This window comes from Pygocentrus nattereri, chromosome 1, assembly GCF_015220715.1.
Source record: "Pygocentrus nattereri isolate fPygNat1 chromosome 1, fPygNat1.pri, whole genome shotgun sequence".
NCBI lineage: Eukaryota > Metazoa > Chordata > Actinopteri > Characiformes > Serrasalmidae > Pygocentrus > Pygocentrus nattereri.
Genome location: NC_051211.1, coordinates 32,535,853 through 32,548,316, shown reverse-complemented (window position 1 = coordinate 32,548,316; position 12,464 = coordinate 32,535,853). Strand labels below are relative to the sequence as shown.

The window sequence follows — 12,464 nt, the reverse complement described above, 5'->3', positions numbered from 1 at the left end:
ATTGAAGTAATTGTGCCCCAAAGTCTGAAAATCAGTATATAACATTAGGAGCTGTTACTACCGAAGCCTATATTTCCTGCAATTAAGTAAAACTGTTTGGTGCAATTAATTCAGCTAAAGGATTTTTCATGATCCAATTCTGTTAACAGTCAGAAAAATGTTTTTAACTCTGATGTTGAACCTAGTCACTAGAACGTTCCATATAAAAGTGACCGCTTATACCACATATACATATTTGAACATCACAAGTGTTTTGGGTCTTTTTTCACTTCTGGTGTCAAAGAAGAATTTTCTCCACATGCTGTTAATATAACACAAGAGCAACTACCTCACCAACAAGACCATCACATGTAAAATAAATTAGCATTTTAAATAAAGTTTGGGATATTATAGAAAGTGGGAGTGTGTCATTTGGACCTCTGTGGAGTTTATGGGTTAAGGCTAAGGTCAGGGTTAAGGTTAAGTTTTGGCTAATGTTGAGTAAGGTTAGGTTTTGCGTAATAGAAGTAACATATTAACAATACATACATACACTTAATGAAAGTAATGAAGCAATGCATCAACAGAACATCAAGATATTTACTTTATTCAGATGCTTCACTGTCCTTGGTCATTTTAAGCACAATCCAAAGTGTTATGTCCTTCGAAAGATGACTGTCTTGTTTCTCCATAATCTTTGATGGAAGTGTAGTGACTTTTGACTGTCTCTAAATATCATCTGACATTTGGTTGTGTTGCCATATTCCAGAAAGAGACCACCAGTCACCTCCACTTACGTGCATTTCTGAATACATACAGCTTCCTTGTTAACATGGGTTCATGTTAACGTTAGTGAAGTGGTTTAATTATTTTGCAGTATTTTTGCTGTTTGCGAGACTGCAAGATGGGTCAGCTGCCGATTGAGCGATGTGTAGACACACTTACAGTCCAGCTCTAGCTCACACACGCTTCTTCTTCTTCTTCTTTCGGCTGCTCCCTTTAGGGGTCGCCACAGCGGATCATCTGCCTCCATCTTGCCCTGTCCACTGCCTCCTCTACTTTCACACCAACCATCTCCATGTCCACCTTCACTACATCCATAAACCTTCTCTGAGGTCTACCTCTTCTTCTATCTGGCAGCTCCATCTCCAACATTCTTTGACCAATATATCCACTATTCCTCCTCAACACATGTCCAAGCCATCTCAACCTGGCCTCTCTGGCTTTATCTCCAAACTGCTCCACCTTCACCGTCCCTCTGATCTGCTCATTTCTAATCTTGTCCATCCTTGTCACTCCCAACGAAAATCTATTGTGTTATTAAAGTAATTGTTCACAAAAATGAAATTTATAATTTAAGATTATAGACTTGCTTGTGTGGTTTCTGAGAGAGAAAGTGTGTGTGTGTGTGAGAGTGAGAGAGAGAGTGAGAGAGAGAGAGAGAGAGAGAGAGAGGTGGGGGGGGGGGTGATAGAGACACAGTGAATTTATAATCAGAATGGATGGTTAGTGTCCAGAGCTCAGACAGACCACCCAAATTGGTGCATATTAAAGGAGTGGCTCAACATTTTAGTGACCCTGTGACAGTTTTATTAGGCTCTTTAATGGCCTGGCTGGACACTTGAAATTCTCTCCCCAACTGGCCTCCCACTGCAGCTTCAGAACTTGTGATGTTGTAGGCACTGTAGACTGAACACTGAGGTGTACTCTCACTAGGACACTCTAGCAAGAATGTAGTGGGTATGCTCAGTAGGATTCAATACTGAGGTGTAATGGGTATATACAGTACACCGTAAAACCTGATGGGTTAACTCAACTCAAATCATTTGAGGAAACTGCTTATCTCAAATGTTTTAAGTTTAATAAATCATTTACACTTAAGTAAACGGAGTACATTGTACTAACACTGCTTGTTCTGCTGATATTAAAATGATGATTTGGGCAAGTTCGTATTATGTTGCAGAAATATGATCATAGATGCTTGTAACAAAGCTTTGCCCTCGTCAGTGTTACTCTGGACCACCTCCCCAAGTGCTGGCAGTACAGATCAGAGTACAGATGTAGTCTCAGGATCACACTCAGCAAAGAATAACGTTGTAACTCCATTCTCTCAACACTGACTTTTGATCAGTACCAACTGGCATGAATCACAAAAGTTTATGAATCTAGACGACATGAAGGGAAGGTAGGCTGGGGAGAATGTCAACACACAGCCGGTGAAGAGACACACCCAGTATGTAAATATATGGTACTGAGTTAGTACTTCAACAATTCATATTTGTTCAATGATGAATGAGGTAGAGGGAGGCTGATCAATTCTGCAAAAGAGGAGTTACATTATTGATTCTAAACCGACATAGCAGAGCTTAAATATAGGCAGAGCTCATAAATTGTCCAGAAAGTGAATGTACATGTTTCATGTTTCTAATAAGCACATAGGCACAATGCTGAAATGAAAAACTGGCTAGGAACCATATTGCTTCACTGAGACCAAAGAAAATAATTCTGATCAAAGTCAGTGTTGAGAACCAACTTTGCTGCATTGACAGTCAACAGTGTCCTCAACATGGTTGGTCAGAGTCTTCCTGCTTCAGCTCTAACGGATATGTCCAGACTGCGGTGCTTAGCATGCACTGACCTTTCTCTCGCCCCATATGCCACTCACGGCATGCTGCTCAGACAGATGCTACGTTCACACACTACTAACATGTTACAGTCTGTTAGCACGTCAAGGCTAAATACACAAGCATATGCTAAATGGTCACGCTAGATTCTTGGTACAGTCTGTTATCAAGTCAAGGCTTAGCACACGAACAGATGCGATGTTAAAGCATTAGCATCTAACTACAGTCTGGTAGCAAGTCAAGGCTAAGCACACAGACAAATACTATGTTATCATGCTAGCATCTCACTTCCGTCTGTTAGCACATCAAGGCTAAGTACCCATATGCTATGTTAATACGTTAGCATCTCACCATGTGAGTCAACAGGGCAAAACACACAATCTGTCTGGATTAATCAGAGCCCAGACACGAAGCAGTTTGCAAATGCATGGACCAAAGAACAGCATTTAGAAGCAAACTGCTGAAGTGAGCTTGAGCCTGAATGCTTTATAGAAGTATTGAAAACAGAGAATGCTTTATACAGAAATGTTTTAAAATAACAAAGTTATATATGCCACAAAATGCCAAAGAACTTGTGATGAACGGTACTGATTAGAATTTTTCAACTAAATGCAAGCTCAGGGGCAGCACCAGAACCTCTTTTTACAGGGGTGCAACATCTACAGGGGGTGGTCAGTCACTAACCCATACTGACATGCCATTACATCAGGCTATAGCCTAGTGTTAACAGCAGTGCAGTCATCACCCTACCTATTCCAAGGCTTCTGCTCAATGGTAATACAAGACAATAGCAATGAAACAGAATACAGGATTCACATAAACACAGCCAATATTTTACTAAACAACTGCACCTTTTGCTATAAAGCACACACTCACTCACCACAGGCACAACTTCTGCCCAATGAAGACAGCATATTTGTGTTAAAATAAGTCAGACAGCTGAAATTTACAAAGATGAGGAAAAAGAAAACTTCAGCATCTAAACATAGCCATCTTAGCTATATTCAATGTATGTCTTACCTTTGATGACTTGATGCATTTAAGTAAATGTTTGCTTTGGCATTTTTTCCAGAGCATTTCAGCTTTTGTAGCTAGTTAAAGAGCACTGTAAGTACCAAATTCACAGACTACTCATGACAATGATGTTATGAAAACGACTGTTATTATTGAAAAGGTTTTTGGCTATGGATGAGTAGAGAATGACACACTCTATTGGGGATGAGATCTCACCTTTACATGTCCAGGTATATCTTAATTATCTTAAAAAAATGCAGCCTAATGAATATTCCTGGCTTGATTGGACTTTTATCAATCATAACATCAAAACCACCTGCTTGTATCTACATTGCCCACTTACCATATATGTGCACTTTGTAGTTCTATAGTTACAGACTGTAGTCCATCTTTTTCACTGCATACTTTGTTAGCCCCCTTTTACCTGCTCTTCAATGGTCAGAACCCCTACAGGACCAGAGCATGTATTATTTGGCTATTGGATCATTCTTAGCACTGCAATGACACTGATGTGGTGGTGTGTTAATCCATCAGAAGTCACAGGGCGCTGCCCACAGGATGCTGTTGACTGGAAATTTTTAGCTGGTGGACTATTTTCAGCCTCTCCAGCAGTATCTAATCCACTCACACCAGTGCAACACACACTAACACAGCACCACAAGTCAGTGTCACTGCAGTGTTGAGAATGATCTACTCAAATAATACCTCAGATAATACATGCCTGTGTAAGTTTTGCACTGTTCCCAATCAAATTTGGATTTTTCCATTAAAAAGCAGAGAATTTTGTGATGTCATAGTGGGCATAGTTGAATATTTGAGTGAATAAATAAGCGTAAAAGAGAATATTGACTACTTTGATAATTCAGTAACTTTATTTTCAATATGTGAACACAGGTTTCCCATGAACCTGAATCTCTATAGAGTGAGTACAGTTTTAAGTTTTCATCAACGATGTCTAGTGAGAGCAGCAGTGGCTGCATGTTCCAAACAAAGGCTGTGTATATATCTTATGAATCATATGTACAGTAAATGATTCCAGCTCCTCTGTGATTGTAGCCTCTCGCTCCCATTCACAATTTGTTGTTGCTTTTGTTATTTTGCTGCTGGTTAGTTTATCCATAGGTCTCCTATGAATGCTGTACAGTGTAGTCTGCTGAAATTGCCAAAGGTATCACTTTAAATGCCATTTAAAAGCTGTATTTGAATAGTCACAGAGTCATAGCAACATATAGCGTGTGAGAAGCTGGGCTTCAGCCTGCACTACTATGGATGGTTAGAAGGCTGAAACTAGGAAAATGCTTTATAAGGGTTAATAAAATAGTGCCATTAATAATGTATCACAGTAAAGCCTTAACTTTGACAGCCTTAAAAATATATAAGCTAAGATGAATCATTTTAAATCTGTAATATGTGACGGGGATATTATACCACACCTGCTGTGTGAACTGCATAAAAGGTATGATAACTAGTGTCTGTGTGTGTTTCGTGTGATTTTGTGTGATTATGTGAAAATGAGTGTAATGTTAGAGTACGTTTGTATGTGTGTGACTGTGTGTGTGTGTGTGTGTGTGTGTGTGTGCAGTGTCTAAGCCAGAAAAGCTTAACCAGCAATCATGTCCCTCATTACCCTCTAACACATACACACACTCTGACCTGCTACAGTCCAGCACACTGCGGCTCTCTTTTCATCGTCTCGCTCTTCCTACGCTATCTCCCTCATTTATCTTCTTCTCTTGTCTTTCTTATTCTTTCTTAAACTCTCTCCACATCTTTCATCATTTTCTCTCTTCATGGGCACAGTATGTGTCATGTTCTCCCTCTCTCTTTGGTTTCTATCTCTCTCTCTCTCTGCATTTCTCTCTGTCTCTCTCACTCTCTGTTACTCTCCCTCTATTCCTCTTTCCCTCTCTCTTTCTCTCTCATCCTCTTTTATCCCTCTCTCTCCCTCCCAATAAGGTGGGGTATGGGAGATGTTACCCACTGTCTCTCGGGCGGTGACATGCTGTTACGTGTTCCTCTCTTTCTCTCTCTCATATATCAGGGGCTTTTAAAGTTCAGAGGTTTTGCTGGATTAGTGTCTGTTTCAGAGAAGATAGAAACTGTGACTGGTCTCTACTGCATCGTCGGCCTGTCTCAGTATTCATCAGTCACATAAACAAGCCAACATCAGCTTGTGCAAAGCTGAAATCGGCTTTTCATCCGTAGCCACAGACACGGGTGTAACCAAGCAACATAAAAGAGGAGACAAATGAGAAATAATTAACATAATATAATATCATGACATAATATCATATTATTATCATCACAAGTCATACATACAGACATACATACAGACTTTTAAATACTAAATTAGGCATGGCCCAAACAGCATTTTACAGACTTAATTACTCTCAATTAGTACTCAAATACTCAAAATCACCTGTAAAAATAATAATATTTTATGGTTCTTTTTGTTTTTTTAGTTTTTTTATCTGTCTGAGAGAACAGACGCTCTTCCCATCTACTCCACACACTTAAAAATGATAGTTCATTTAGAACAATGAGTTATGTATAGCACCAAAAAAAGGTTCTGCTAATTGTTAATGATGTAAAGCTTCTAACAATAGCTGAAGCCTTTATGGTGCTATAGAGAACCATGAGCAAAAAAGTTCTATATACAACCATATGCAACACATTCTCCATTAATCCATGGTTACTGAGCTCAGTCTGAGGCAGTGAGGACTGGATGCATACTGGTACTCGGATAAGGACTGCTACACTTACAGATTTGAGATAATTTATCAAAACCGCCATGATGTACCAGCCTCTTATCCTTACACCGAGCAATTTTCTTATTATCTGGTAGTTTGCTCCAACACTTGACTTCTTTCTAAGCTTCTTTGATCTTTTAGCTTCAGTAGCCGATATATTAGCAATATATTAGCACTTTTATTGGTGATTAAATATATTTTAAGCTACTAACTTCTGTGGCGTAAAGAATGAGCAAGCCTTCTAAATACAAAAAAAAAAAAACAAGAAATGAATAGCAATATAACCAACAAATACTTGAGAATTCAAATTATTCGGGTCAGCTCTAGGTTAAAACAGGGCTGGGCGATAAAACATTAACAATAATAATAATAATAATAATAATAATAATAATAATAATAATAATAATAATTAGTGCTATGTATTCACAAACCAAAAACACACAAAAACAAAGATTACCGCGATGTAACTTTCCTTGACAGAAACATAAGAAATGATTGATAAATGATTGATACTACCAAACATTTGTGTCCAAGTGTGAGTGACAATATAAGAGGCATAACTCTAATGTCCTACAGCAAATTCTCCTCTTTCCTAACATCCTAACAAACACTTTTAAATCACGTCTACTCCACACAACTGCAGCACTGTGTGTTACAGCACTCAGTCATATTTTTGCAAAAGGGCATTCCCAAGCAACAGAAGTGGAAAAACAAGTGGATTCATGGTAGTTACAGCACTGATTTAACCAAAAGTAATTTGAGGATGCTGTATGTGTGGCACTTGAGAGAGGGAGAACACTAGCTTCCTAGGCTAGCTGTTTTTAGCAGATAGCTAACTTGGAGCAGTGCTCCATCACTCACACAACATGGCTGAATTGATGTTACTGTAGATCAAAGAAGTTTAAACATACCTAAAAGCTTTTACAACGCGAGCATCATCAAAAATTACTATGACAGAATATAGGAATCCAGATGTCTGCCAACTTGTGTTTGAATACTGTGATATGCTCTGATATGGATGTGGTTGGAGTGATGCAGTAAGTTGGTGTGATGCATCACTGACATACCAAGCCAGCTAATGTTTGCTGTTCGTACTAAGCTGATGTTGTTAAGAAACTGAACAGTTTAGTAACCAGATAGCCTTAAATTATGACTATTACAAAAGCCGCTGGCAAAAACAGCCAACCAGACACTTTCTCCCACTATTCTATAACAGATTTGTGAAATATTCCACTGTTTGGTGAGTGCTTGTCATGTTCTAACCATAAAGGATAGTTTAAAACTGCAATTAACCACACAGGAGCAAAAATCAATTATTAATATCAACTGATATGAATTTTTTATCATGATAACATTTTGGCCACATTGCCCAGCTCTAGGTTAAATTTAATCACTTAACTGGCTCAAATAAAATCACTGAACATAAATGTAATTTTCCACAGCAAATGACTCAAACAATTCTGCAATATCCAAAGCTCTTGCTCGCTGACCTCGCGGACACTTCCATCATGAATGAAAAAGAGCTTAGCTCTGTGAATGATGAAGGACATCAACTCCCACCAGTTCATCAGGGAGAGTTATACAGTTATTCATTCAGTGAGTGTTCATGGAGGATACTGGCCATTTGGCAGATGCAGATCATATAAATGCCTTTATTCACAAGGCTGAACAATAAACCTTTTAATGGAGAAACAAAATGTCTGTTTCTGCCATCTAATGTCTCCTCCTCTGTTAATCACAGGATTTCAACTCTGCTGTTGCACTTAGTTTGAAATGCAAAGAATCAAAAAATGTGGACAATATTAAGCATTTCCACAGTAATGTGAACTGTGTTCTGAATATGTGCATGAGAAACCATTGCAATGCATCCAATAATAAAGGCAACATTCTTTCATCAAGAGATAGACAGACAGACATGCACACTCACCAGCTACTCTGGAGACATATTTTCATGAGTTAAAAAGGGACAAAATTAAACATCCTGGATGGTTCCTCAATAAAATGTTTGGTTTGAGAGGGTTAAACAGATATTAAGCAAACTTACACGCTGTCACTTTCAGTGCAATGGCCAGTGTATTCCAGTTAACATTCTGCCATGTCAAGTTTTAAGTGCAGGTATTTTGTAGTTATTAACAGCACCACTCAAATAAGTACATCCACAAATTACAGGAAATTTGTGTGTAAAATGTGTAGTTAGTATTGAACTGATCACATCTCCATTCTTCTCCTGACTGCATACAGACAAAGACTTCTACAGGCAAAACCAGTTCTCAGTCTATCAGTGGAGTGTGAAGGCAGTCTTCACACTTCAGGACTGCTTTAAATCTACAATCTGGAAAACGTTTTTGCGATATAGCTGGCAAAAATGCTGACTCCATCATGGGCTACATCAGTAAATGCACTGATGACACTGTACCAAGAATCAATATCTAAACATTTCCCAATCAGCCAAACTAAGAGATGGGGCCACTGCCAACAACTCTGGTGACCTGGCTACAAGAAAGTACAAGAAAGCCAGATATGACCTGCAAAGGACCATCAGGCTGGCCAAAAGGAACTACAGGGGCAGAGTAGAATCTAACTACCTTGAGTGCGATCTCAGACATATGTGGGGTGGACTGTGTTGTATCACTGACCACAAAGGAGGTACGATCTGTGTTAGGGCGTCATCATTCTCACTTGCATATGAGCTAAATGCACATTATACTCATTTTTAGGCAAATAACACCTCCACTGCCAACTGACAAAACTGTCCAGTGAATCAGGAGAGCTGCATTTTTACCATTCCCTGTCTGAGGTGGTCAGATCCAGTTAACCCACACAAGGCACCTGGTCCTGACAGTGTCCACTTAGGGTACTTAGTATACTTAGAGCATGTGCTAACCTGCTGGCTGAGGTTCTCACTGACATCTTTAACCTCTCCCTAAGACTGTCAGTGATTCCAACATGCTTTAAGGAAACCACAATTGTTCCTGTTCCAAGAAACTGACCATCACCTGTCTGAAATACTGTCCTGTTGCACTGACATCCACAGTTATAAAGCGCTTAGAGGGGCTGGTCATCGATCACATCTGTTCAACACTTTCAGCCACCATGGACCCCCACCAATTTGCATACCACTCCAACAGATCTACATGTAACACAACTGCAGCGACAGTACACACTGCCCTCACACACTTGGACAGAAAGAACACATGCGAAAATGAAACTGCCTATTGACATCGTCACCAACTTCTACAGATACATCACATATAGAGCTGCATCACTCTCTGGTATGGCAGCTGTACTGCAAGTGACCAGAAGGCCCTTAAGAGTGCTGACAACCGCAGAATGCATCATAGGCAGCAAACTACCAACCTTACAGGACATCTACCTATCTATCTATCTATCTAGTCCTGTTGCCTGAGAAGAATCCAAAAGATCAGGTAAGACGGTAGTCATCCAGCACACAGCCTGTTCACTATACTGTCATCAGGCAAGCCATACCGCGGCATCCAGGGTAGAACAACCTGGCTAATGAACGGTTTCTAGCCTCAGGCTGTCAGGCTTCTGAACAAGCTGTGAAGTTGGGAGTCCTTCCCCATTAACATTTCACTCTGTCGCATTGTTAGGATTATTTTTTGTATTATATCACTGCAACGGACAATGTCACTAAGTCACTAAATAAATAATGCATCGTTTTTAGAAAGCATATAACCCTGCCCTGCTGCAGAGTGATTACGTGTGCTTCACCACAAGCATTCCAATGCATGAATGTCCTACAAATGAAACTGAATCTAGTATTCAAACAAATCAAAGGTGTTGATAAGTAATAGAGATAAAGCAGAAAGCAGCTCAACACGCATGGAAGAGAAAGCCAAGTGTAAAATTAGTGGGAGTGTCTTGATTTGCTGTAATGTCAACGTTGTGTTGCAGGACAGGTGTAAGGATGATGTAGATGGAGAGAATGTTGTACCAAAGCAACACAGTAAAACAGCGGCTCCCAAGTCTCCCAAGTGGTACTGCCATCTAAGTGTTGGTCCCATCATCGGGAGATCATGAATTAGACCTCTGGAGATGCCACAGTCAACTGACTACTGTCCAAGACAGCATAACTGGCCTTGCTTTCTCTGGGTGAGTAAGATGTCCCCAATAGCATTCTCCTTCAAGCATTTTTAGCAGTCTAATGATGTTATGGTCATAGCAGTTTGAAAGGATGTGGTGGCATCTTGGATCAAGCACATGCTAGCATTCACTCTCGAGGCTTAGCATCATGTGACAGCCCAGAGGAAAGAAATTCTTTCTTAAAATTGTCTCAGAGATTAAAGGAGATCTCAATATTATATTAATGAAGGATAACTGATTTCTGAATTGTTTCTCCCAAACCCCCTTAGGAGAAAAGAGGAGACTAACATCTACATTTCACTTTGAGAAATTCTGGTGATGAATGAGAAAAGTGTGAGTTCTCTCTATAGAATAGAGCTGTATAGGAAAACGATGAGATCTTACACTTTTCTAATGATATTATTCAGTTAAAACTGGGGAGATGAGTCAGACACAAAAAAGTTAAGCCACATGTGTGACATTTTGATCAAAATAAGAAAATCTGAATTTTATTTCTCAGGAGCCAAATTTCATAAATAGGAGAAAATGGCGGAAGTCTCACTCTGATTTCAAACTGGACTCCATTTTGTCTAGGAGAAGTACCTGAGATTAAAAGGAGATCTCATATAGGATATTTCATTCCTCTGGGAGGGGCTGGAATTGGACACCACTAAATCTATAATAAAAATCAGTTAGAGTTACTTTCACTTTTCTTTAAGGGCTTATGCCATCCATTGCGATGGATTTGAGCCTGTGAGAACCCTCCCCACATCACTACTCCCAAAACACTAACAAATTACCACAAATTCCTCCAGATTAAATACATTTTTAACTGAAGAACTCATTAAAGTGTTCTACAGAAATGCATAAATGTTTACTGACAGAACTCAGCAATCACACATGGACTTCTCTAAGTTTCGACTCACTTTCGTTTTTTTTTTTTCTGAATCCTAATCTACAGATACAGCAGATCCAGATTAGTTTGAAAAATGCTGGTATGCTTTAAATGGACATCCTGTAAGATACAAAATGGCCTGGCGCCTGAGCCTGTGCTTCAAACTGCTGAATGTTTTCTTCCTGGTGTCACATTTTATCTAAAAAGCTGAAATGCAGCTCTTGGCTGTTAATGTTTTATAGTTAGTTTGTAAAAACAGCCAAAAATGTGGTATTAAAATGTTTTACTGCATTGGCTCAGTGGTGAATATAACAATTCTCCTTACATTCTATTCTGTAGTTTGAAATGGATGTGCTATTGAATCACAGTTAGCAGCTTCTAGTGGTTTAAAAGCACTGTATCACTTTAGTGCATTGTAAAGCAATTGTGAAAGGCTCCCTCAGAGGGAATATAGCTGGCTAGAGGATAAACACACTGACAGAATAGGTAGTTTGTGTGTGTGTGCATGTGTGTGTGTGTGTGTGTGTGTGCGTGTGTGTGCGTCAGTGTCTATTTTTACACATTTCTTTGCTCCTTTTGCTAATCAGTGCACAGTGAAGGCTGTGGAATTCTAAACAGCTCAAGCAGCCTTGGCCTTAAATATGACTTGGCACTTTGAAAAGGCCTTGAAAAGAAGCACGACTCAGCAAACTCACCAGGGACACACAGTTCAACTGATCAATCTATATTTCTGACGTAGGCCTACATTAAAAGCACAACATGAATACAGCATTCTGTCACTCAGAACAGAAAGGGTCAAAAACCACTAACGAAATCTTATTGCATTAACAGACATTAAATTTGAAAACATGTTTTGCTTTTTCTGTAACAATATCATTTCTGATAAGTTGGTATAATGAAGAAACACATTTTCTTTTCTCTCCATGCCATGAGATTTGAATCGGTCATGCTTGTGATGTAACAACTTAAAGCTTAGTTGTATGCAAGAGTTTAAACACTTCCACTCAATTTATGATGCATTGATTTTCTAAATTTTTCTAAAAAATGAGCCAACACATCTTGAACAGAGAACATACTTAAACAGGGCATTTTAAAGCAAATTATAGTGAACAATTTCTT

The 12,464-nt window shown here is 39.1% G+C and overlaps 1 protein-coding gene across 6 annotated transcripts in view; it reads right to left on the bottom strand.

Annotated features, from left to right (window-relative positions):
• Positions 1 to 12,464, bottom strand: part of magi2a (membrane associated guanylate kinase, WW and PDZ domain containing 2a) — a 310,258-nt gene that overhangs the window by 70,030 nt on the left and 227,764 nt on the right. The window lies entirely within an intron of this gene.